We start from the raw sequence: 26,688 nt of genomic DNA, 5'->3' as shown, positions 1-26,688 counted from the left end.
ACGTTTTCAAAGGGAAAACACATGGACTGGGATTAAATTAACAACTTCTGATTGGAAAACTTGTTGACAGAATTTAGCTGAGCTAGTCTCCTGAAATTTATTAGGGAACATCTGGGGGGAAATAAAACCTAGGATAGGGAGGAAGAGTGGCTCTCAACCTTGGCTGCACATTGGAATCATCTGGAGAGTTTTAAAAACACTGATGCCTGGGTGCAGTTAAATCAGAACCCCTGGGGTGGGGCCCAGGCGTGAGGTTTTTGTTTTGTTTTGTTTTAAAGGTCCTCAAGTGATTCAAACATGTAGGTGAGGTTGAGACCTATTCTCCCCAAAACATCTGTTTCTTCTGTTTGTGATAAAAAGTATAGCTACGCACTAAGTGAGGTCTTAGGGAAAACCAGAGCTTTATCTGGGCCTACCAAAGGCAGGGTTTACTCACTTAAAATGATTTCAGTACTCCATGAATTTATATTTTAATATCACATCTTTGGTTAATACTTACCTGGACACCACCCATTCCCAAATCACTACATCAGGACTGTCAGCCTTCCCCACACAGTCCACCCTCTCTCAAGAAGAGCACGGTGCTTGGATAATATTTGAAGGGGTCTCAGACCGCAGCTGCAGTGTCCTATTTTGGAAGCCCGTGGCTGAGTATTTTCATAAGCAGTCCAAGATCAACACTTTCCTACTTGCTCTGTTCACCCCTTCACTCCCCTGGGTTATTTATATTCTCAACTATCTCCACTCCCACACTGTAAATTCTGTAAGGGCAGAGACCAGGTTGCTCATTTTGGCATGCCCAGCCCCTGACCTAGTTATCTGAGCAGTAACACTTTTGCATGACACAGAGCTAGTCCACATGTACAGCAATGATTTACCTCTCAAAACAGTTTCTCAATGTAGATGATGCTTTGAACATTAAAACTGTAGTTCTGATGGGGTCCATATTTATAAGTGTTTTATTTTAGAGTAACAGTTCATTACCATTTTATTGACAGTTTTATTAACAGTAAGTTAATTACTGTTACTGTAAAATGAAGTTCTCTTTATGTATAAAGGAAAAGCCCACCTCTATCATAACACGAGCCAAGGTTTACTGTGTACTTAGAAGTGTCAGGCATATCATACATATTACATTACTTAACACCCAAATATCTCTGGGCTCCAGGTACTATAAGCCTACTCTCACTCAAGAAATGGAGGCTTAGGAAGGTCAATATCTTGCCTGGGGTTACAGAGCAGTAAGCAGAGGGGCCTGTGTACAACCCAGGTAATCTGTTTTTAGAGTTGGTTAATCTAAGTCACTAAACCTAAGATTCTATAGACAACAGAACAAAACAATTGAAAACTGAGTTGAATTCCTTCTTGAGTGAATATAGGAATTAGTTAACAGGAAAGGGTATTTTCCTTTACAGAAGTGTTTCATAAAAACTGGGATAGCTGGGCTGACACAGTCTAGCTACTTGGGAGGCTAAGGCGGGAGGACTGCTTGAGCCCCAGAGTTTGAGACCAGCCTGGGCAACATGGTAAGACTTCATCACAGACACACACACACACACACACACACACACACACACACACACACACAGAAACTGGAGAAGACACAACCTAAAATTTCCTATTAACTCTCATTATAATATCAGAGACACTTTTAAATATCTATCATACTTAGAGTGTAATATACACATACTCAGATACGTTTTCTTTTAAATTTGTTTGCTTTTCCATTAGCAGTGGCTCCTAATTCTTTGGCTATAAATCTTTTAGCTCTATAGCCTCTTGGTCAGGCACTTATAAACTTTAAAGAATTTAAACAGTGGAATCTACACTTCACCCAATAGCTAAATGAGAGTACAGGTAGTTCAATTCCCTGTCAGAAATGTGCCCGTTTTCAGCATATGGTACATACATATTTTCAAGAAACATTTTATACTTTATCACTCAGAATGAAAAATAATGACACGAATGTTAAGTTTTATATCAATTGTATAGTTTTGGAAAGATAATGAGGATTTCCTTAATCCTGTTCATAGGTGATCCTGATATAAAAATAGAAACAGTATTTAGGTATAATCTTCCTTAAAATGAGGACATAGCTGCATATTTTTAAAATGTAGTGATTCTACCACCTTCCCCATTTCCACTACATAAAATGCCTTGGCATCTGAGATGTTGAGATATGAATAATTACTATTTTAAAACTTTACTGAGCCTCAGAATTTTTAAAGCCTTTTTCAGATTATATTCTAAAAACAAATATATTTTCAAACAGTCTTCATTCCAGGTTTCCAAGCAAACACACCCGAACAGGTTAATATTTCAGATGCTTAGACTGTTTTCAAATGCTATATTTAACAATGCTTATGATGATCACTCAAATAATTTTGATTCAGTTCAAATATGTCAACAGGAAGAGGTCGGGCAGAAATATAAAAATTCTAAGCAAAGTCATTCTGAGACTCAAACAACTCCAACACCAGAAACGCTAGTTAAACCAAACAGTAGTGTGGCCAAAGAACATCAAGGAACACTGCTGTTTTCAAGATTTGTGGTTTCCTTACATAAGGAATCTATTCTGCTCTTGGATGTGACACAAGGGGGCTTTTTGAAAGCATGGTATATTTCAATTAAAAAAAAATCTTAGTCCAGCTGAGTAAATGTAAAGTTACACACAGTCATACACTTCATTCCTGAGATCCTCTGAAGTCAATCTGCTGCTTAACATTAATGACACATCTGATCAACTATGTTTTTGTTTACAAAATATTCTAATATGTACACGACTCCAGTTCAGGTTTAAAATTTTTTCCCTTCTTTTGAAGAATAGGTCCCCTGAAAATTTTTCAGAAATTCTTAGTAATTTTTCATTATACTAAGCATCATCTTTTTTTTTTTTTTTTGACACGGAGTCTCACTCTGTCACCCAGGCTGGAGTAAGTGGCGCGATCTGAGCTCACTGCAACCTCTGCCTCCCGGGTTCAAGCGATCCCCTTGCCTCAGTCTCCCAAGTAGCTGGGACTACAGGCGTGCGCTACCACGCCCAGATAATTTTTGTATTTTTAGTAGAGATGGGGTTTCACCATATTGGCCAGGCTGGTCTCAAACTCCTGACCTCATGATCTGCCTGCCTCGGCCTCCCAAAGTGTTGGGCATACAGGTGTGAGACACCATGCCCAGCCATACTAAGCATCTTCTAAACCACAATGGTCACTACTTCCTGGGCTCACTACCACGTTAGGCAAACCATTCATAAAGACAGGATATGTTCCTGTTTAGGATACCAACAATATAGTAATAGCACTTTAATACAAAATTTTAATTTTGTACAAATTCTTTTCCTATGAACTGATTACAGTTTTGTACACTTAGGATGATATGAGATCCTTAGTCCAAGGCAATATATGTCAACAGTAAAACAAACAAAAAAGACTACTGTTATTGCCTTAGATGTATATACTACTACCTCATTGGACATCTGCATTTTCAGAATTCTGAGTTTAGTCATAAGCGGCCACATTAATCTAAAAAATAAAAATAAAAGGAAGCCATCTCTACTCACCATTTAGTATAATATAATGAAATAGTTACAATGTATGTTTTATAGCCAGAAAGACCTAGGTTGAAAATCTAGCTCTATGGCTATTAGCTAGTGACTTTGGGCAGGTTATTTAACCCCTTTGAATCATGCACACTTGGATAAGTAGCTGGCAGTAAATGTGAAAACTGTCAACTACATTATTTAATTAAGAAAATATTTCCTGACTTCTTGCTTTTTAGAACAATGTTGTATTGTTTAATAAACTTTGAATAAAAAATTAGCTAGGCTTCTCTCTTGGGAATCTTCTGGATTCTAAAAAATCCAATTTACTGTATGTTCCACTATATCTGCTGTTCACGGAAAGTGCTGAACAGGACTTCCAAATTGTGGTGTCCTCTTGAAAACATTTGCTATTTTTTCCATTGCCTCAAGACAGGCCAATTCCTCCCAATCAATTATCTCTAACTCCATGTGTTACCTATGCTTGTTGCATGGATATATAGAAACCAAACTCTGTGAAATGCCAACCTGCCCCAATTCTTGAATTACATGCCTGGAAACCCAGAGGTCTCAAATGTGCATTTCTACTAGATTCCCCACTGACTATGTGACTCTTTGAGCTTACTCAGTATCTAGCATCTCTGGAGCATGACCCGAAGTTTTAAGAAAGCCTCGATAGCTAAGACCAATAATGATAAAGTTAATGAACAGGTGCTTAAGAGCAAGGGCCCATCCCCACCCCACACCTGACAGGCAGTTAGACCCAACGATGTGGAGATCGCCAGCTTATGGAAGGGCTGTTCCTCTGACCGCTGCCATCCAGAAACACAGCTGCCTTTATAGGGTCTACAGGATGGTTAGCAGCTGAGGCTGAGGAAACTAGCTGCAATCTGTGGGATCAACATGTCCCCTCAAGGGAGAGTTCTTGGAAGGTGAGTCATACAATATTCAGGAAAGGTCACTGAAGAAGCCCTCATGTTGAATCTTTGTTGTGAGCTACTACAATGTCCCTGTGCTCTTTGTACCTCTAGCTGTAAGATGGCAGCATCACAGTCAGAGACACAGCTGCTTGTTTTCCAGTATTTAGCCTCTCTTTTTACATAATAATAAAGTACATGTTCCAGCCCCCTTGAAGGCAGGTATGGTGTGGGACTTAGTCCTAGCCAATGGCATATAAACAGAAAAGATGAATTCAACTTGGAGTTGTGTCCTTAAAGGAGCCCTCCATATACTTTCCTCCCCACCTCTGAGATGGGATGCAGGCTTAGTACTAATCATCTTCAACAGACAAGTAAGGGATACATGTTAGCAAGGGTAGTAAGGAGATCTTTAAGAGTTGTTTAGGTCATGAGGGCTCTGCCCTCACGCATGCATTAGTGTTATCTTGGGAGTGGACTTGCCCCCTCTGGCTCTTGCTCTCTTTAGCTCTTTGCCATTCCACCATGTGATGCCTTCTGCCATATGATAATGCTACAAGTGGGCCCTCACCAGATGCCTGCACCTTGATATTGGGATCCCAGCCTTCAGAACTGTAAGCCCAAAATTTTATATTCATTATAAATTATCCAGTCTTGGTATTCTGTTATAGCAGCACAAAACAAACTAAGACATTTGAAGATACAGATACAGATCATCAGTCATTTGAGGAATGCCTCCAACTGAAAGACAGATATAAATAAGACAAATACACAATCAAAGGAACAAATAAAGACACATTAAAGCCAAAAGTAAAGCAGAGAGCAGGAGTTCACATTTAAAAACTTCCTAACTATAATTAATATTCTCAGAGAGCTAGCAGGAGATATTGTATTTATAAACACACTGAAAAAACTTCGAAATTAAAAATAAGATATGAAAAAATCAGCATAAGGTTAGATAATGTTGATGAAATTCATCTTAAAGTAGAAAAAACAGATGGGGAAAAATAATATACAGACATCAGATTCAATGTTTGAATAATAGAAATTAACTAAAGAGTGAAAGGAGAAAATGACACAGAGGTATCAAGAAGAGAGTGCAAGAAAATTTTCCCAAACTGTAGGACATGAGACTTCATAATAAAAAGGCTGACTAGCTGGGCATGGTGGCTCATGCCTGTAATCCCAGCTACTCGAAAGGCTGAGGAAGGAGCATCACTTGGGCCTAGGAGTTCAAATCCAGTTTGGGCAACATAGCAAGACCTTGTCTCAAAAAAAAAAAAAAAAAAAGGCTTACTAAAGTGCTAGTACACAATGAATTAATAAAGACCCATACTGTCATGAATATTGGGGATAATGAGAAGATCCTAAAAGCTTGGAGGAGGCAGCAAATAGAGAGGGTAAAAGCGTGCATACAAAGAAACAAAAATCAGATCAGTATTACACTTTTCACCAACAATATTGTATGCCAGAAAATAGTTGTAAAAAGCCTTCAAATTCTTAGTGAAAGTGGTTGTCAATGTAGAGTTTAGTACCCAACCAAACTAACTTTCAAATTTGAGAGTAGAATAAATAGTGTATTTCAGACATAGAAGGACACAGAAAATTTATTTTTATGTATTCTCTCCTTAAAAAGTATTGAGGAATATAAAGGGAGTAAGACATCCATCCCCTGAATTGAGACTTAAATATCCAGCTGCTGACTTGACATTTCCAACTGGATGTTTAGTAGACATTTCTCTTTTTTTGTATAAATTTAAAGGTACAAGTGCAATTTTGCTACATGGCTATACTGGGTAGTGGTGAAGTCTGGGATTTTAGCATAACCATCACCTGAATAATGTTCATTGTGCTGATTAAGTAATTTCTCATCCCTTACCTGCCTCCTCACTTCTATCCTTCCAAGTCTCCGATGTCTATTATTCTACTCTATGTCCATGTGTTCACATTATTTAGCTCCTACTTCTCAATGAAAACATGCACTATTTGTTTCTGAGTTGTTTCACTTAAGAAAATGGCCTCCAGTTTTATCCATGTTCTATCATGTCTATCCATCAAAAGACATGATTTCATCCTTTTCTATGGCTGAATAATATTCCATTGTGTATATATACCACATTTTCTTTATCCAGTCATCCATTGATGGACACTTAGATTGATTCCATATCTTTGCTGTTATGAATGATGCTGCGATAAACATACAAGTGCAGGTAGCTGTTTGATATAATGATTTATTTTCCTTCGGGTAGATACCTAGTAGTGATACTGCTGGATTGAAATTAACGAGTCCAAAATAATTCTTCATTTCACCCCAAATCTGCTATTTCCACAACCATCCATATTTCAGTACATAGGAAATCCATCTTTGCAGTTCCTCTGGGTCAAAACCTTGGAGTCAATTTTTAATTTTTTTCTCTTACATTCCGGTCTATTCTGTTAGCAAAACCTGTAGGCTCAATCTTTAAAGTCTATCTAGAATCTAACCAGTTCTCCCTACCTCTCCTGCTATAATCCAAGGCACCAGCATGTCTCATTTGGTTTATTACAATAGGTTCCATCCTTGTCTCTTACAGTTAGTCTACTCTTTACCATTGTTTCTCACAGTGTGCCTTTTTGGGGAATCAGTGAGGCCAAAACTATTTTCACAAGAATACTAAACATTATTGGCCTTTTAAATTCATTGTCTTGTGAATGCACAGTGAAGCTTTCTAGAGGCTACATGATACACAACAGTGAACAGACTGAATGCCAGACATTAAAGACATTTGCAAAAACTTAAACACTGACATCTTTTTGTTCTTTTGTTTTGGAAAATATAATTTCAAAACATATGTTACTTGTGTTAACATTCAGTGGCATTATTGTTATTTTAAAATAAATAAATAAATAATCAGATTTACATTTCTGAGCTCTGAGGGGTTAGAGCTCTTTGGAATTTTCAATAATTTGAGTACAAATGCCCTGAGACCAAAAGGTTGGCTAATGATTGCTCTATACCACAGCCAGAGTGATCCTTTGAAAACTCAAGTCAGATTAAGAACTCTCTAATGGTTCCTCATCTCATTCAGAGTAGAGGTGGACAAGACACTTCATGAGCCTACAGCACCCTCTCTTAACGAACACTCTCCCCATTGCTCAGAGCTGTGCACCCACACTGGCCTTCTTGCTGTTCCTCCATCATGCCAGGGGAATATATTTATATTTGCTGTCCCCTCTTCTCAGACCTCTCCTCCGCAGATATGTGTGTCTCCCCACCTCCTCCAGATCTTTGCCTTATGAGCTGTATTTTTAATTGTGTCCCTTTTCAGATGTTTATATATTGCAACGATTTCCCCCTTCTCCTGTGATACTGCGACCCCATAACTTGCCACTTATATATTTGTTTACCCTATCCTTCTGTCATACAGTAAGTCCTCTGGGACAGTGGCTTTCTTTTTAATCCCCTAGAAAGCCAGTGGATCTGGTGATCTGCACCCAGTGTGGTCCTCTTTTATTTTCCCTTTGATCCACCGCTGAGAGCCTTGTACCTAGTGTGGTCTTAAATGATAATGCAAGACTGATCATAAGGGGTTATCTGACTAAACCTTCAGGCAAGACCACACTAAACCCATGACAGAGAGCCCCAACTCTGTTCTATTTTTAAGATATCCCAGAGACCCAGCCACTATGAAAATTTGTGAAAAGGTTGATTACTTGAAGCTTGAAAATTATTATTCTTAACCACCAAAATCTTTGTGCAGCAGGTTAAACTCTTATCTCTTTTCAGAAGAGATGCAAAATTTCTCCTCAGATTCAGAGACCTTTTCATACCCCTGGAAATAATTACTAACTTTTTCCTGGACCCCATCTTAGCAGCAGTATCTCAATTCCTTTCATCTTTCCCACATAGATCCTGTTTTCAATGCTATAACCCACTCTGTGATGGTCTTCTGATTCTTCTCCCAGTGTTTTATCTTCATATTTCATTGTGTATCTAAATTCCAACAAGGTATGAGTTAGTGTGGCATCAAAAGATTCCTACAGTTTTACTTTTCTTTTACTGCACCCCAGCACTCCAGTGTATGCTTTTAAAAATATACCACATTGCCTTGAAAAAGAAAAATAGTCCGAAACCTGTTTGTGTGATATTGCTTACAACCTCCTCTCAGAAAGAAATGAGTGTTCCTGACAAAATGCTTCTGTAATTGATTCTCATGAACTTTAATGACACCAGGACTTATTTTAGGAAATTAGATATGACCCATGCAGTTGACCAGCTGTCAACCAAGAATTTAGTGACCTTTAACAAAATATTGTTTTATTTTGATGTCAAATCTAGTAATTTTTCTAACCATTCTCTTTTGCTACAAAATGTCCCTATCAAGAGCAAATCTCTGAATTAGCCTACTAACAAACTCCTCCCTTACAGCAAGTTTATTATAAAGCTTTAACACACACTAACAAGTAAATTGTCAATCTTTTTTAAAATGCAAGGATCCATAAACTTTTTCCTATAAAGGGAGGGAAAGCAAATACTTAGGGTTTATAAATCATATATGGTCTATGTTGCTTTTTTTTTTTTTTGAGACAGAGTCTCACTCTGTCACCCAGACTGGAGTGCAGTGGCGCGATCTCAGCTCACTGCAAGCTCCACCTCCCGGGTTCATGCCATTCTCCTGCCTCAGCCTCCCTAGTAGCTGGGACTAGAGGCGCCCGCCACCATGCCCGGCTAATTTTTTGTACTTTCAGCAGAGACAGGGTTTCACCGTTTTAGCCAGGATGGTCTCAATCTCCTGACCTCATGATCACCTCGGCCTCCCAAAGTGTTGGGATTACAGGCATGAGCCACTACGCCTGGCCTATGTTGCATATTCTTTTTAAAAAATTTAAACAATCCTTTAAAAATAGAAAAGCCAATCTCTGCGAGTGGGCCATACCAAAACAGGTTGCACTAACTCAAACTGCATGGGCCACAGCTTGTCAATTCCTGTTGCAATGGTTCTCAGAACTCCCTTGGAGACCTGTTCACCTCAAGAGAAAGAGTTATTGTCAGCCTCTGGATCAAGGTGCTTCATGGCATATATGCTATTGTTACCCATTGTGTTATGCTTCTTGATCGCTGGATTTTTTTTTTCATATGGCAATTTGAGCACTTGAATGTCAATGTCTAATGGCCATCTGAAAGCACTCCCATTCTACTGGGCTTAAAATGACTTGCCATCTAAGTTGAGAGCTTGGAGAGCTGCTTGAGGTCTAAGAAGTGGTTGAACTTGGGGTTGGAGTTAAAACAGGACTCCTTCCCCAGGGTGAAATCAGAGCAGTATTTGATATTGGAGGGATGTAAGTGTGGAAGTGTAGAACCCAAAACTTCTGTTCCTAGAACCCATGTTCTAAGTTTGAAGATTTCCACCACCAGTGTTTTGTATTTGACACATTCCATGGCTTAATGTTTATTATATTACTAAGAAACAACCAAAGCCCTTAAAAAGAACATTTAGGATGAGCAAGTGTACATTGTTTCAGAAAGTATTCAAAACTTGGAAATGAGGGAAAGGTAAAGCAATATATCCTTTCAATGTGATACTGAATAATTATTTAATTGGCCCACCCATGGATTACTTGGGGAAATATACCTTTTTTTTTTTTTTTTACTTGCTAATTTCTACTGATTAAATTCCAGTCTTATAGATTTTTGGCTGGTAGAAAAGAAAACTCCAAACATTATGGGTTTTATTTCCCTGAAGGACATTACTAGTTTTATATCTAGCAATGTTATTCTAACATTCCTTTCAAAAATAATTCCTTGAACACTCTTTGTACCAGTTTTGCCATCCTGCTGGCTCCCTCATTTATGAGTTAAATAAATCTTTGACTGTTCATTCTATATTTAAGAGTCATGTTTAACTTTTTGAAAATTATCCTATGACAACATTCACAGAAATCTTAAGTTATTTTGTGTTTTGCCTGCAGCGGGTTTTTGTATATATTTGTATCAGTATTTACATTTGTCGAACAGTTAAAATTATATCCTATAGGAATGGGTTCAGAGGTTTCCTGCACAATTCTCTGTGTCTGAAAACAGTTATTTATAGTGTTCTGTATTTTTGGTCAGTGAGTCCTTTGAGTACCTAGGACTCAACTACTAGAATGCGGGCTTCTCATTTGCTTAGAATGCCTTTAAGAATGAAAGTTAAAGGGGTCACAAAAGTTTGTCCTGTGTTTTGAAGAACATCTCATTAAACAAATGAATTCACTTTGAAACAAAGAGAGGAGGGGAAGTCTGCCTGGGGGATTTCACAGGTGTGTGACAAGAAAGAGTTAAAGGAAATTTCTGCCAAGTCTGGGTGACAGTGAATTAAAAGAACATCTCTAAATAGACCAAAACAGATAGAATCTACAGCCTGTCAAGATAGTTCCTCCACCACCCTGGGCAAAAGAGTAGTGCCTGAAGTTGCTTATCAGCTTAAGGAGATTTTGGGCTGAGACAATGGGGTTTTCTAGATATACAATCATGTCATCTGCAAACAGGGACAATTTGACTTCCTCTTTTCCTAATTGAATACCCTTTATTTCCTTCTCCTGCCTGATTGCCCTGGCCAGAACTTCCAGCACTATGTTGAATAGGAGTGGTGAGAGAGGGCATCCCTGTCTTGTGCCAGTTTTCAAAGGGAATGCTTCCAGTTTTTGCCCATTCAGTATGATATTGGCTGTGGGCTTGTCATAGATAGCTCTTATGATTTTGAGATACGTCCCATCAATACCTAATTTATTGAGAGTTTTTAGCATGAAGGGTTGTTGAATTTTGTCAAAGGCCTTTTCTGCATCTATTGACATAATCATGTGGTTTTTGTCTTTGGTTCTGTTTATATGATGGATTACATTTATTGATTTGCGTATGTTGAACCAGCCTTGCGTCCCAGGGATGAAGCCCACTTGATCATGGTGGATAAGCTTTTTGATGTGCTGCTGGATTCGGTTTGCCAGTATTTTATTGAGGATTTTTGCATCAATGTTCATCAAGGATATTGGTTTGAAATTCTCTTTTTTGGTTGTGTCTCTGCCGGGCTTTGGTATCAGGATGATGCTGGCCTCATAAAATGTGTTAGGGAGGATTCCCTCTTTTTCTACCGATTGGAATAGTTTCAGAAGGAATGGTACCAGTTCCTCCTTGTACCTCTGGTAGAATTCGGCTGTGAATCCATCAGGTCCTGGACTGTTTTTGGTTGGTAAGCTATTGATTATTGCCACAATTTCAGAGCCTGTTATTGGTCTATTCAGAGAAGCAACTTCAGCAAAGTCTCAGGATACAAAATCAATGTACAAAAATCACAAGCATCCTTGTACACCAATCACAGACAAACAGAGAGCCAAATCAGAGTGAACTCCCATTCACAATTCCTTCAAAGAGAATAAAATACCTAGGAATCCAACTTACAAGGGATGTGAAGGACCTCTTCAAGGAGAACTACAAACCACTGCTCAATGAAATGAAAGAGGATACAAACAAATGGAATAACATTCCATGCTCATAGGTTGGAAGAATCAATATCGTGAAAATGGCCATACTGCCCAAGGTAATTTATAGATTCAATGCCATCCCTATCAAGCTACCAATGACTTTCTTCACAGAATTGGAAAAAACTACTTTAAAGTTCATATGGAACCAAAAAAGAGCCCGCATCGCCAAGTCAATCCTAAGCCAAAAGAACAAAGCTGGAGGCATCACGCTACCTGACTTCAAACTATACTACAAGGCTACAGTAACCAAAACAGCATGGTACTGCTACCACAACAGAGACATAGATCAATGGATCAGAACAGAGCCCTCAGAAATAATGCCGCATATCTACAACTATCTGATCTTTGACAAACCTGACAAAAACAAGAAATGGGAAAAGGATTCCCTATTTAATAAATGGTGCTGGGAAAACTGGCTAGCCATACGTAGAAAGCTGAAACTGGATCCCTTCCTTACACCTTATACAAAAATTAATTCAGGGCCGGGCGCGGTGGCTCACGCCTGTAATCCCAGCACTTTGGGAGGCCGAGGCGGGCGGATCACAAGGTCAGGAGATCGAGACCATCCTGGCTAACACGGTGAAACCCCATCTCTACTAAAAATACAAAAAATTAGCCGGGCGAGGTGGCAGGCACCTGTAGTCCCAGCTACAAGGGAGGCTGAGGCAGGAGAATGGTGTGAACCCCAGGGGGCGGAGCCTGCAGTGAGCCGAGATCGCGCCACTGCACTCCAGCCTGGGTGAAAGAGCGAGACTCCGTCTCAAAAAAAAAAAAAAAAAAAATTAATTCAAGATGGATTAAAGACTTACATGTTAGACCTAAAACCATAAAAACCCTAGAAGAAAACCTAGGCAATACCATTCAGGACATAGGCATGGGCAAGGACTTCATGTCTAAAACACCAAAAGCAATGGCAACAAAAGCCAAAATTGACAAATGGAATCTAATTAAATTAAAGAGCTTCTGCACAGCAAAAGAAACTACCATCAGAGCGAACAGGCAACCTACAAAATGGGAGAAAATTTTCGCAACCTACTCATCTGACAAAGGGCTAATATCCAGAATCTACAATGAACTCAAACAAATTTACAAGAAAAAAAACAAACAACCCCATCAAAAAGTGGGTGAAGGACATGAACAGACACTTCTCAAAAGAAGACATTTATGCAGCCAAAAAACACATGAAAAAATGCTCATCATCACTGGCCATCAGAGAAATGCAAATGAAAACCACAATGAGATACCATCTCACACCAGTTAGAATGGCCATCATTAAAAAGTCAGGAAGCAACAGGTGCTGGAGAGGATGTGGAGAAATAGGAACACTTTTACACTGTTGGTGGGACTGTAAACTAGTTCAACCATTGTGGAAGTCAGTGTGGCGATTCCTCAGGGATCTCGAACTAGGAATACCATTTGATCCAGCCATCCCATTACTGGGTATATACCCAAAGGACTATAAATCATGCTGCTATAAAGACACATGCACACGTATGTTTATTGCAGCACTATTCACAATAGCAAAGACTTGGAACCAACCCAAATGTCCAACAATGATAGACTGGATTAAGAAAATGTGGCACATATACACCATGGAATACTATGCAGCCATAAAAAATGATGAGTTCATGTCCTTTGTAGGGACATGGATGAAACTGGAAACCATCATTCTCAGTAAACTATCGCAAGGACAAAAAACCAAACACCGCATGTTCTCACTCATAGGTGGGAATTGAACAATGAGAACGCATGGACACAGGAAGGGGAACATCACACTCTGGGGACTGTTGTGGGGTTGGGGGAGCGGGGAGGGACAGCATTAGGAGATACACCTAATGCTAAATGACGAGTTAATGGGTGCAGCACACCAACATGGCACATGGATACATATGTAACAAACCTGCACATTGTGCACATGTACCCTAAAACTTGAAGTATAATAATAAAAAAAAAAAAGAGTAGTGCCTGAAAGAATGTTTCAAGGAAAGGTGTTTTATTTACCTCCAGGAGGTAAAATAACTTTACTTCCTTTCAGAGAGAAATTAGCATGACTGTGAAGTTTTTCAAATAGATGGAGTTCACATTTTCTAGACAGAAACTAATAGCAGTTATTTATATCTAGAATAAGAAAATCTTAAAAAAATACTTTCCTGGACACACAACAAAAAGAGGGGAAAAATGCACAGAAGGAATGTTTGGAGTTAATGGATGGTGTACAGGTCACTAAGGATAAGGAACAAGAACAACAAAAATGCAACTAGCTACCCTGTCAGCTTTCAGCAGCTCTTTCTATATTTAACTAGAACTTTTAATCCAAAATGTAAAGAGATTTACTAGTGCTTTAGTAGTACTTTGCAAACAACTATGAATTATATAAAATTTGAAGTTCAATTGATATTCCAGTAATGATTAATGCTTAGACAAATTAGTTTGTTAAACGTCATTAAAAAGACAATTAAATGCCTTAGCATCGATTTTATTTTAGTTAGGGATAGGAGGCAAAAATTATACCTCATTTACATCACAATGTCAAACACAGACTTATAATATTACCCAGAAATTCTATTCCTAGGGGAATATCCACAGGAATTTAAAACAGGTACTCAAATATATATACATGAACGTTCATAAAAGAATGATTTACAAAAGCTAAAAGGTGAAAACAACCAAAATGCCCATTAACTGATGGATGGATAAACAAAATGTGGTATGTTGAGACTATGAAATATTATTTGACAAAGCAGTGGGGCATTGATATATGCCACGACATTAATGAACCTTAAATATATGCTAAGTGAAAGAAGCTAGTCACAAAAAACACGTATTTTTGATATCACTTACGTGAGCTGTCCAGAACAGGCAAATCTATTGTGACAAAAACACAGTAATGGCTGTTTAGAGGTTGGGAGATGTAGAGGATGGGGAGCAGGGGTAATAGCTAATGCATAGATGTTACTTTTTGGCGTGATAAAAATGTTTTAAAATTAGATTATGGTGATAGTTACACAATTCTATAATTATGCTAAAAGCTATTGAATTGTATACTGTAAACAAATATGTGGTTTGCATATTATATCTCAATAAAGCTGTTAAAAATGTATTTTAGTTTCTGCAATTCATTCATGTATTTTGGTTCACCCTGTCTGTTCTCTGATACAATGTGTATTAAACTACAAGATATTAACTTCCTTATATTTGTCTCATAGGTCAGATGGTTGGTTATTATGTATACTAAAAATTTAAGACTGTAGATGTACCCAACAACAATGAATTATAACTAGTGTCTGCTCTTTAATGGTTGTAAATTTTAGGCAATGTGGCAGTAATGTTAAATCATGGGATGTTGTATTTCTCTTACAGGCTTTGAATACGAACAGTAATTGTATTATTTTAAATGGTAATTTAAATTATAATTTAAGATAATTAATTTTAATTTTAAGACAGGGGCTAATATTAAAATTAGGAATTCAATGAATAATCTTTGGCAAAATACTTATACAATAGTTTTAACCTATGTATTAGATCTATAAACATATTTTGTTCATAATATTCAAATAAGACTATAATCTTATTTCATAACGTGCTTTATAAAATTAATTTTATTTATTTTTGAGACAGGGTCTTGCTCTGTCACCCAGGTTGGAGTGAAGTGTTGCAAACATAGTTCACCACAGCCTCAGTCTCCTGGGCTCAAGCCATCCTCCTGCCTCAACCTCCAGAGTAGCTGGAACCACAGGCATGAGCCACCATGCCCGGCTAATTTTTTTAATTTTTATTTTTTGTAGAGATGGGTCTCACCATGTTGCCCAGGCTGGTTTTGAACTCCTGGGCTCAAGTGATCCTCCCACTTTAGTAATTTTATTTTAAAAACTAACGTTTAACACTAAAAATCGTCACACACCATCGTTTGGCCTGTGTGATTTGTATGAAAAATAACACATCTTGAGATAAAATTAATTTTTTTGAAGTAGCTAAGTAGGATAGATAACTGATAACTCAAAAAGAAAAATTATTTTCGAGATGGCCTTTTCTAGAAATAAATCTGTGAAGTTATTTACTTATTGTATATTGTACCCAGAGAGTAAAAGTTACATATTTTTTCTCACCCAACCCAAATGTGTTCTTTCAGAAGCGGCAAGTCGATTTCATGCTTTTGTGCTGCTTTTTAGTATTTCAAAATACCGAAATGAAACCAGAATAATAAAGATTCCTGACCTCTAGAGAAATTAAAATTCTAACATTTCTTATGCACTTTCTGCTATAGTTATTAGTAAATAAGTTAGGCAACACCATGACTTCTCAATTCCCTGGGCATCTGCATTCTTATCTGACAACATTTTAAAATGCTGCCTTCCTTTAAGATCATGTTCCTAATATGGAACTATATAAAAAGGAGGAGACGCTTTGATACCCCAATCCATGTTTGATACATAATAGCATCTAGGTAGCACCAAAGATTTGCTTTGTCTCCTATAATCCAGCATATGGTACTTACAAGAAAGAGAGGCTAGAAATAATCAGTTTTAATTGATTTGTTCCTTAATCCTTAATTAGGTCAACAGTAGGCAGTTCTGTTTATTGCACTCACATTATGGGGAAAGCTGTCAAGTAAAGATAAATTAACAGGTAAAATATTATTAATGTTATCATGTTATTAAATATCCTTTCAGAGTAAGTAAAATCATATTCATGTTCACATACAAGGGCTGACTGACATGGTGATTGTCAACAGATTTACTGGTAAGATTTTTTGGTAAATTTTACATATCTGCATGTCAATTACAAGTTAGTGTGGCACTTACTATTTTTAGTTGTTGCTTTGTAGATTCTTTAGAATATGGAATCCCAATTTCTAACCACAAAGCTTATAAAGAAAGGTAGTTTTACTTCTTTCTTTTAATCTTTAATTTTTTTCATCCTTATCGCACTGGCCAGCCTCCTGTATAATGCTGAATGGAAGTGATGAGAGAAGATATAATTGCTTAGTTCTGATCTCAAGGGGGAGGCATTCAAAACTTCACCATTAAGTACGATGCTAGCTATAGGTTATTTTAAAATAAAATGTGTATGAGATTGATAGAAAACCTTTGAAAATCTTTATCATTAATAGATGCTGAAAATATTGAATGCAACTACTGAAATAATAAAGGAGAAAAACCATATGATCATTTAATATGATGAATTATAGTGATTGATTTTTGAATGTTAAACCAACCTTGCATTCTTGGGATTAAATCCCCTTTGAAGTTTTCCTTATGGGAAAGTTTTTGGTTATAAATAAAATTTCTGTCAGGCTTTGTAATTGTGCTTTTCAAGAAACTTTCCGATTTAAGTTGTCAAATGTACTGGCATATAGTTCTCACATTTCCTTGCTATCCTTTTAATGTCAGTAGGGTCTGTAGTGATACCCCTCTTTCATTCCTGATATTGGTAATCTGGGTTCTCCATCTCCCACTCCCCCCTCACCTCTTTAATGGTTTGGCTAGATTCATTAATCTTTTTCAAAGTACTAACATTTGTCTTATTTAATATTTTTCTGTCACTCATCTGATTTCAATTTCATTTATTCTGTTCTTAAATCTAGTATTTCTATGTTTTTGGGAATTTAATCCAGCTTCTTGTGGTGGAAATTAAGATGATTGATATTAAATGTTTCGTAATACAGAATATCAAGTTCTAAGTAACCATATCTATCTATCTATCTATCTATCTATCTATCTATCTATCTATCTATCTATCTAATCATCTTCCTACCAAACTACCTATGCCCTGCTTTAGCTATGTCTCATTATTTTTTCCCATTAATTTCAATGTTATATTTTTATCATTCAGTTTGAAATATTTTTAACCTTTTTGAATTTTTCTTTGGCCCATAAGATATGTAGAAGTTTCTTATTTTATTTACAAATATTTGAGGCTCTTCTAAACATCTTATTGTTCCTATTTCCTAATTTAATTCTATTGGGTTCAGAGAAAACACTCTAACATTTCAATAATAATGTTTTGTCCTTTTTTGAGAAAAAAACTCACTCATCATCCATATTGTTATACTGTATGACATGTATTTTAATTTTCTCTAGGTGCTTCTATAGTTTTCTCCTTATCTTTGGTTTTCAGTAGTTAGACTGTGGTAATATACCCAGGAATGGTATTGTTGTACTTAACCTGCTTGTGGTACAATGTGCTTTTCAGATTGGTAAGTTGATGTGTTTTCACCACAATTGCGAAGTGTACGGCCATTCTTTTTTCCCTTTTTTTCTCTCTTTTTTTCCTCCGTTTTTTCCTCTCTTCTCTTTCCAGGACATTCTTATCTTGACATTTTCCCCACATGCCATTATGGCTCTGTGCAATTTTTTCAATCATTTTCTCTCTATTGTTCAGATTATATTATTTCTATCGATACATGTTTAAATTCTCTACTCCTTACTTCGCTACCTCCAATTGCTGTTAAGCTCATCGAGTGGATTTTTCATTCTGGAATTTCTATTTTACTGTTTTTTATAATTTCCATTTCTTTGCTGAGAGTTCTCATCTGTTAATTCGTTATGACTATATTTTCTTTTCACAATACTATAATAGTTTTAAAATTTATTATTTGCTAATTTTAACATTTGGATCATCTTGGAGTTAATTTCTATTGACTGTATTTTGTCTTGATAATGAGTTATATTTCCTGTGCATTTTCATGCCTACTAGTCTGATTTTATCCTGGATATTCTAGATGACATAGTATGGAAGCTCTGTAGTCTATTATTTCCCTTTGAAAAGTACTGATTTTTAGCTTTAGCAGGCCATTGACTCGGTTATACTGAAACTAAACTGTTTTCTCTAAGGTGGGCAGCAGCTAAAATGTCTGCTCAAGCATTTTAGGCTTCCTGCTGCTCAGGGGTTTAGACTTACATGGAGCCTAACTCCTCTCGAGCACTTCTGGGGTCAGGTAAAGATTTGGTAAGAGTTTATATGAAGATTTGGGGGCAATCTCTTTTATGTGACTTTTTTCCCCCTAGGATTTCCCCTTCACTTTCCAACCACAGAGCAAGGCTCAAACTCCACCTTCGGACTTTTCAAGTCAGTATGACTGCAGTGTCAGGTATGACAGTTAGTAGCTGTAGACCAAATGGACTGGGTACTGGTTTCAGGAGAAAAGTCAGAATTCAAATCTCACCCAGTGGAGTCTCTTTCTGTCAAGGAATCAGTTCCCCTCCATTTCTACTTGATTTGGTTGCATTCCCATGCCTTTAAATAGTGGGGTTTTGTCTGGGCACTGTGGCTGACGCCTGTAATCTCAGCACTTTGGGAGGCCACAGCAGGCAGCAAGTGTAGGCAACATGGTAAAACCCTGCCTCTACTAAATATACAAACATTAGCCAGGTGCGGTGGCACGTGCCTGTAGTCCCAGCTGCTCAGGAAGCTGAGGTGGGAGAACTGCCTGAGCCTGGGAGGTGAAGGTTGCAGTGGGCCGAGATCGTGCCCCTGCACTCCAGCCTGGGCAATAGAGCGAGACCCTGTCTCAACTAAATAAATAAACTAAATAAAAAATGGTGGGGTTTTATATTTTGGTCAGTTTATAATTGTTATAAACTCAAGAGTTAATTGATACAAAGCTATCCTACCATTGATGTTTTATTTTTTGAAAGGTATTTGATAAGCCCCTGTTTTTCTTCTTAGATTATTATCTCTAACCCTTAATTTAGTAGGTTATTTCAGTGCATTTGTAGGTTATCTTTTTTAAAAACTTGAAACAAAAAAATTGTAACTTAAACATCTCTGATTATTGGTTATGCCTACAGCTATATCAAAATTCAAATGTTTGATTGGTATGTTATCAAATAGTACCGTATATGTCAGAAGCCCAGTTTTAGAGGGTGAGGGACTATATTCCTCAGAATACTATGCAGCATGAGCACATGCTTTAGAATTCCGGAACTCACAAAATTTCTAGTATTCTATCACTATGAAGGAAAACATCCTGTATGAAATAACAGGAAAAGCTGTGACAATAAACTAGTGAATACCCAGGAGAACCTAAAAATCCTTTCAAAATTGAATTTTAAAGAGGTAAACTTATAAAAACACAACTCATTTTTGTTAATGATCATTTACATAAACTTTACTTATTCTTACCATACTTAAAAGCAACACAACTTTTTGTATATAACTCCACTATCATGGAATCTACAATTCTCTATAAAATGTGACATAAATAGGTTTGCCTAGTCCACAAAACTATGCAGAATGGCAGTCATTACTATACACATTGGGACACTTTACTGCTCCTGGTAATGTAGCTATTTGTATAGGTTCATTAAGAATATGTCCTCCCAGCTGGACATGGTGGCTTATGCCTGTAACTCCAGCACTTTGTGAGGCAGGGCAGGTGGATCACTTGAGCTCCGGAGTTTGAGAACAGCTTGGGCAACATGAAGAAACCCTGTCTCCACAAAAAATAGCTAGGTGTGGTGGTGTGTGCCTGTGCTCCCAGCTACTCTGGATGGTGAGGTAAAAGGATGGCTTGAGTCTTACAGGTGGAGGTTGTAGTGAGCCAAGATTGTGCCATTGCACTCTGGCCAGGATGACAGAGCAAGGCGCTGTCTCAAAAACAAACAAACAACAAAAAAGAATAGAATATATCCTCCTTCCTACTGGCATATAATTGAATAAACCTTTTTTTTTTTTTTTTTTTTGAGACAGAGTCTCACTCTGTTACCCAGGTTAGAGTGCAGTGGCGTGATCTCGGCTCACTGCAACCTCCACCTCCCGGGTTCAAGTGATTTTCATGTCTCAGCCTCCTGAGTAGCTGGGATTACAGGCGCACACCAACACGCTCAGTTAATTTTTCTATTTTTTTTTTTTTTTTGAGATGGAGTCTTGCTCTGTCGTCCAGGCTGGAGTGCAGTGGCGCGATCTCAGCTCACTGCAACCTCCACCTCCCGGGTTTAAGCAGTTCTCTGCCTCAGCCTCCTGCGTAGCTGGGATTACAGGTGTGTGCCACTATGCCTGGCTAATTTTTGTATTTTTAGTAGAGATGGGGTTTCACTATCTTGGCCAGGCTGGTCTTGAACTCCTGACCTCGTGATCCACCCACCTCAGCCTCTCAAAGTGCTGGGATTACAGGTGTGAGCCACTGTGCCGGGCCAATTTTTGTATTTTTAGTAGAGGTGGGATTTCACCATGTTGGCCAGGCTGGTCTCGAACTCCTGACCTCAGGTGATCCGCTTGCCTAGGCCTCCCAAAGTGCTGGGATTACAGGCAGGAGCCACTGCACCCAGCCATCAATAAACCTAATTTCTAACATGCTGTGCCCAAAGTGTCACATTTAGAGATAAATTTAGTTTGACATGAAAATCCTATTAAGGTACTAATGCTACACTACATAAATTGTAGCAATGCACAGAACATCCTCCCTGGATACTAGTCTGGTATCTACTCTATGGTCAAAAGAATCTCAACTTTTTAGGCAGTACGGAATATAACTATCTAGCAGGATAAGAATCTGAGGAGGGAAAAAAGCATCCTCAAGAAAATAGGGTTACCACAGTTACAAGTACTAGAGGCAAAATCTGATGGAGATAAATTAGATACTCTCTGAGTTCTGGCCTTGGAGTAGACAAGCTGAGAGGAAAGTACTATAAAAATTACTTCTAGTGTGAAAGAAGCAATAAAAAACATAGCTTCAGGGATTTCACAAAGCTTCCACAAAGATGTTAACTTATTGGCCTTACTGGTTGTGTAATATCACATGGCAGCGAATGCCTTGATCACACAAAAAGATCGTTTAAACGGATTAATAAGCTCCTCTTGTGGTACCTTTTAAAACAAAGCATGCTAAGTAGAACAGAACACAGAAATATAGAAGCCCAGGACCATAAATTATATAAAGTAGATAACACTGAAACTACGTTAGTTTAGATTATGCTTTGAAAATCTTCCCTGGTATAGAAAACCAGTTCAAAGTATTATCAGTGTTTATATAAATAGTGCTTGTAACTGTGACTCTGGATGTAAAGTGTAAATAAAGAAACCTAAAAGTTAATGAGTAGGTAACAAATTCAATGACCCTAATGCAAAAACGCAATGAGATGGATAGACTTTTCCTTGACTAAGACAGACCTGCAAAGACTGTCTAAATTGAGAGACTATTAAAAAAAAAGTTTCTAACGTGATCAGGAACAGAACCTATTTGTGAAGTAGAATTCACAATCTCCTTCTATGAAGAAACACATATTCCTAATAATTAAGCAATTTTCTGATTAAGTTTAATAGGGAAACACTTGTTCTTAGAAACCAGCTACCTAGCCATCCAGTTAAATTGTTAGGTGTCAGTGAAAAGTCTAGTGACCTTGAACCCACATTTTTTTAATCTAGGTTAGCTATATCTGACCATTCACTTTTCTTATCAAATGTCCCTAAGAATGAATTTTTGAATCCATCTACCAGAAACATTTTACATATAAGACAAATAAAATTTTAACACATGCTCAGAAATTATTTGTCCAAAAAGTTTTTCTAACCGTTTAGTAGTTACGCATTTCCATCCCCTTAGGAATAATCTTAATTTTGCTCTAATCGCACATTGTCTTCCTCCATCTTATATTTTATTCATATATTTATTCAGCAAATATTTATAAAACGTTTGCTTCATGTCATACACTATTCTAAATACTGGAAACTACAGTAACAAATTTAACAAAACAAATACAAATGTAGTATATTTACGTCATTTGCTTGGTTTTATTCAATGTATCACCCTGTACTTTCCTTAAATGAATTTAGTTGCTTATCTTCGATTATTTCCTTTCACTTTAATTTTATATATTTTATTTTGCCAAACTCATTTCAAATTCTTGCTTCAAAATCAAGGCACTCTATACACCACAAAGTCACTTATATAAATATCACCTGCATGTTTTCTATTATGCCATCCAGATCCTCAAATAAAATTCGAAAACACCCAACTCAGATCCAAACCCTGGACATACCTCCAGCTGCTACTTCCTCAGTTGATAATCACTTTCTGGTCACAGTTATCCACATAGCAGTGCACTAACTAGAAAGTCATGTGTGCTGGACAGTATCTCCTAACTTTACTGATAAGCATATTATACTGAACCTTGCTAATATCAAGAGATAACATAAATTAGCCTGACAATGTTTTGCTAATGAAACCATTCTCATAGTAATTTCTCTACAGTATTTTCCCAGAAGTTATCCTTCATATTAAAAAGATATTTGAGCCAGTTTCTAGTTTTCATAAATCTCTAAGATATCTGAAAAAGACTAGTTAGTAATTTTTGTTGATTTTGATAAGTTTTTAAAATACATAAGGAGAGGCTGGGTGCGGTGGCTCATGCCTGTAATCTCAGCACTTTGGGAAGCTGAGGTGGGTGGATCACGGGGTCAGGAGTTCAAGATCAGCCTGGCCAAGATGGTGAAACCGTGTCTCTACTAAAAATACAAAAATTGGCTGGGTGTGGTGGCAGGCACCTGTAATCCCAGCTACTCAGGAGGCTGAGGCAGGAGAATCGCTTGAACCCAGGAGGCAGAGGTTGCAGTGAGCTAAGATTGCGCCACTGCACTTTAGCCTGGGAAACAGAGCAAGATTCCATCTCAAAAAAAAAAAAAAACATAAGGAGAACTGACAAGATGCATGAGTTTTCATATTTTTAGTTTATTTAGTGACTGTTACCTAGGATTTACTTTGATGTCTTAACTCATGTTTTATATGCTTACTCCTAATTTATAATTATTTATATACTTTCTCCTGCTTTTCAATCACAGACAGAAATATTTACATGTCTCTTAATGTTCCTATTAAGAAGTATGACTTCTAAGTATACTTTCAAATTTCATCATCAGAATCTAAAATAGTAGAAAAGACAATGGATATACTCCAAATAGGTAAGAAATGTTACTGTAAATTATGTCATTAAATATTTATAACATGATTATTTATTGAGCAGCTATGCCCCAGACACTTTGCAAGTACTGCAGATACGGCAGTGAACAAGACAGATATGGCCTCTGCCCTTGTGGCAGTTTCAGTGTAGCTCCAAAAATCAAACAGAGAAAATATGTGGAAAAACAAATATATTTCTGGAGGTTTGAGGGTAAAGGAAAAGAATATGGTTTAAATAAAAGCTGGAGGAGATGAGGGATGAGTTGTTTTGGGGGAAGGGAGCATGCCAGGCTCCAGATGCTGAAAGCAGCCAATATGTAAAGGAGACAAGCTCCTCTAGTCCTCACAGCTGCCATGATGATAGGCTCATGCTACCTAAAGAACCTGAGCAAGGCACTAAACATGAGAAAGCCAAGAATTTCTTCAGAGGCCCTCTCCTCCCCCCCAGATCTACTTGTTGTGAACTGAAATCTTAGTCACGGAACACAGTGTTTCATAATTATAAATAAGTAGGCCAGGCGCGGTGGCTCACGCCTGTAATCCCAGCACTTTGGGAGGCTGAGGCAGGCGGATCATGATGTCAAGAGATCGAGACCATCCTGGCCAACATGGTGAAACCCTATCTCTACTAAAAAGACAAAAAAATTAACCAGACGTGGTGGCGCGTGCCTGTAGTCCCAACTACGCTGGAGGCTGAGACAGGAGAATCGCTTGGACCCAGGAGGCAGAGGTTGCAGTGAGCCAAGATCGCATCACTAGACTCCAGCCTGGAGACAGAGACAGAGTAAGACTCTGTCTCAAAAAATAAATAAATAAATAAATAAATAAAATAAAAATAATAATAAGTAAAATAAAAAATTATAGTTTAAAACATAAATTCTCTAATAGAGACAAACCAATTTATACTCATACAATTGATTAGTGAAAAGAATGAATAATACCACAGCATTCCAGCATAACAGAAATATATAAAGGATGTTGAATGTCTGAAGTCTGGGGAGGGCTTCCCTTCCAGGAAATAAAAGGATGCAGGTAGGGGAGGCTTTGAGAGACAACTTTATGAATTTAATAATTTTGTCAATGTAAAATTGGGACTAGAAACCTTACATTTTTACATATAAATTGCAGTTGAAGGGTCAATAAAGTATGCTTTATTTGCAAAAAAAGTAATCTAATTCCAGAGGATGTGTAAATTAAGGTATTGTATATATTCATACAAAAATATATAGATATGTTGACTATTTTTCATGTCTTTAAGTTTTATATGGCTCTTTTGTGATTTTAAACATGATATAGAATCATGCTACGCCATGTGTTCTCAATGCAGGGGACAATCTTGCCCCTAGGAAAAATTGATTGAGGTGAAGGCAGGGTACAAAACCTTAAATAATGGTTTGTGATCCACTGAAGAGTCACAGTACATAAACAGATACACAGTGTATCCGTGTTATTACAACTTATGGAAAAAAGGTTCACAGACTGACGTTAACAATCAAAAAAAGGCTGAGAAATGAAATTAGCTCCACTATGTTCTCTCTAGTGTTTCCGGCCTTTGGATGGATTTTTGCTTTACACAAACTAATTTCCTTCTTGTTTTACCTTCACAACCTCTTCTGGTGTGGAAAGAGCTTTTATTCTTCTGAGTCCTTAGAAAGGTTCTTTAAAGAACATATAGCTCTCCTGGATTTCTTTGACTCAAAATACTTTGGTCATCTGGAACATTTTCAGTTACTTCCCTAAGCTTTAACATATTTTTCTTAAAATTGATTTTTGAATTTTGCCAATTCTTCGTTTTCTTTTCTGAATTCTATTTTCTGAACCCATATCACCTTGTCTCTATCAATTAACATTCGGTTAGATACACCGAATGTTAGACTTAGACTTAGAACCATATTTTAAAAGAACACCCATCCAATACCAGAAAATGATCCTAAATTCACTCCTCAAATTTGTGATGGTATGTTACACTCCTAAGTAGATAGTCTAAGGTTTTGTTTGTTTTATGCCTGATATTGGACAAGAGCTTAGACATTCTCTATCTTGTAATCATTAAGAAATTTTCAATATATTCCTGCCAAACTATGTATTTCAAACAAAGTTCTGAGATTACACTCTTGTCGCTCTGTGCTGACCCTGGAGCAAGTGCGAGTCTATTGCTGTGCTAGATGTCCAAGGCGACATTAGTTTCTCTTTCTTGCCCATATTGACCCCAGAGTCTCTTTCCTACTTTTACAGTCCAAGAATGACCAATATCTAGCAGGCCTCAGTCATAAAGTATTATAGTTATGCTTCCTTTATTTTACCTCTTCCACTTTATTTTTCTACCCCTTACATTTGTAGTGAGTCATATTTATAGTGGGTCTTCTGCTTGTGCTAATTCTCTCTCTGAAGGCCACTTCTGGTTGTAGCCTCCACACTGTGCCATGATGAGTTTCATTTTCAATGAAAGCGGTCTGAAATCTTCCTTGCTCATTATCTCGACCTCTTCTCTGAGGCAGATGTTCCTTCCTCTCAAGTAAATTCTATTCTTAAAGAAATACATTTGGACCATTACCCATCTAAACTACCAAACTACTCAAATACAGTTGACATGCTCGGTATATTTGCAACCTAATGAGGTTATTATATCACCATGGAAGCAATTTATTAATGAAACATAGCTATCTTACATGGTACCCAATGTCCAAGGCTTTGTTTAAGAATGATAGCTTTCCAGCAAAGGCAATACCAGTTAAACTAGTGGAGAAGCCTGGGTTGAACAAGTCTCAAGATAACAAAGAAGGTGCCACCAACAATTTGGGTGTCTTTCCTAATTACTGTAAGGATCTCAGAATATCCAA

At 37.4% G+C, this 26,688-nt stretch overlaps 1 protein-coding gene across 1 annotated transcript in view; it reads right to left on the bottom strand.

The window, feature by feature from the left end:
* LRRC8C (leucine rich repeat containing 8 VRAC subunit C) overlaps positions 1-26,688 on the bottom strand; it is an 84,612-nt gene that overhangs the window by 53,923 nt on the left and 4,001 nt on the right. The gene's annotated exons all lie outside the window — the stretch shown is intronic.

The sequence above is a fragment of the Symphalangus syndactylus genome, chromosome 12, assembly GCF_028878055.3.
Source record: "Symphalangus syndactylus isolate Jambi chromosome 12, NHGRI_mSymSyn1-v2.1_pri, whole genome shotgun sequence".
Lineage (NCBI taxonomy): Eukaryota > Metazoa > Chordata > Mammalia > Primates > Hylobatidae > Symphalangus > Symphalangus syndactylus.
The sequence above is the reverse complement of the archived record's forward strand: the minus strand, read 5'-3'. Positions and strand labels throughout refer to the sequence as shown.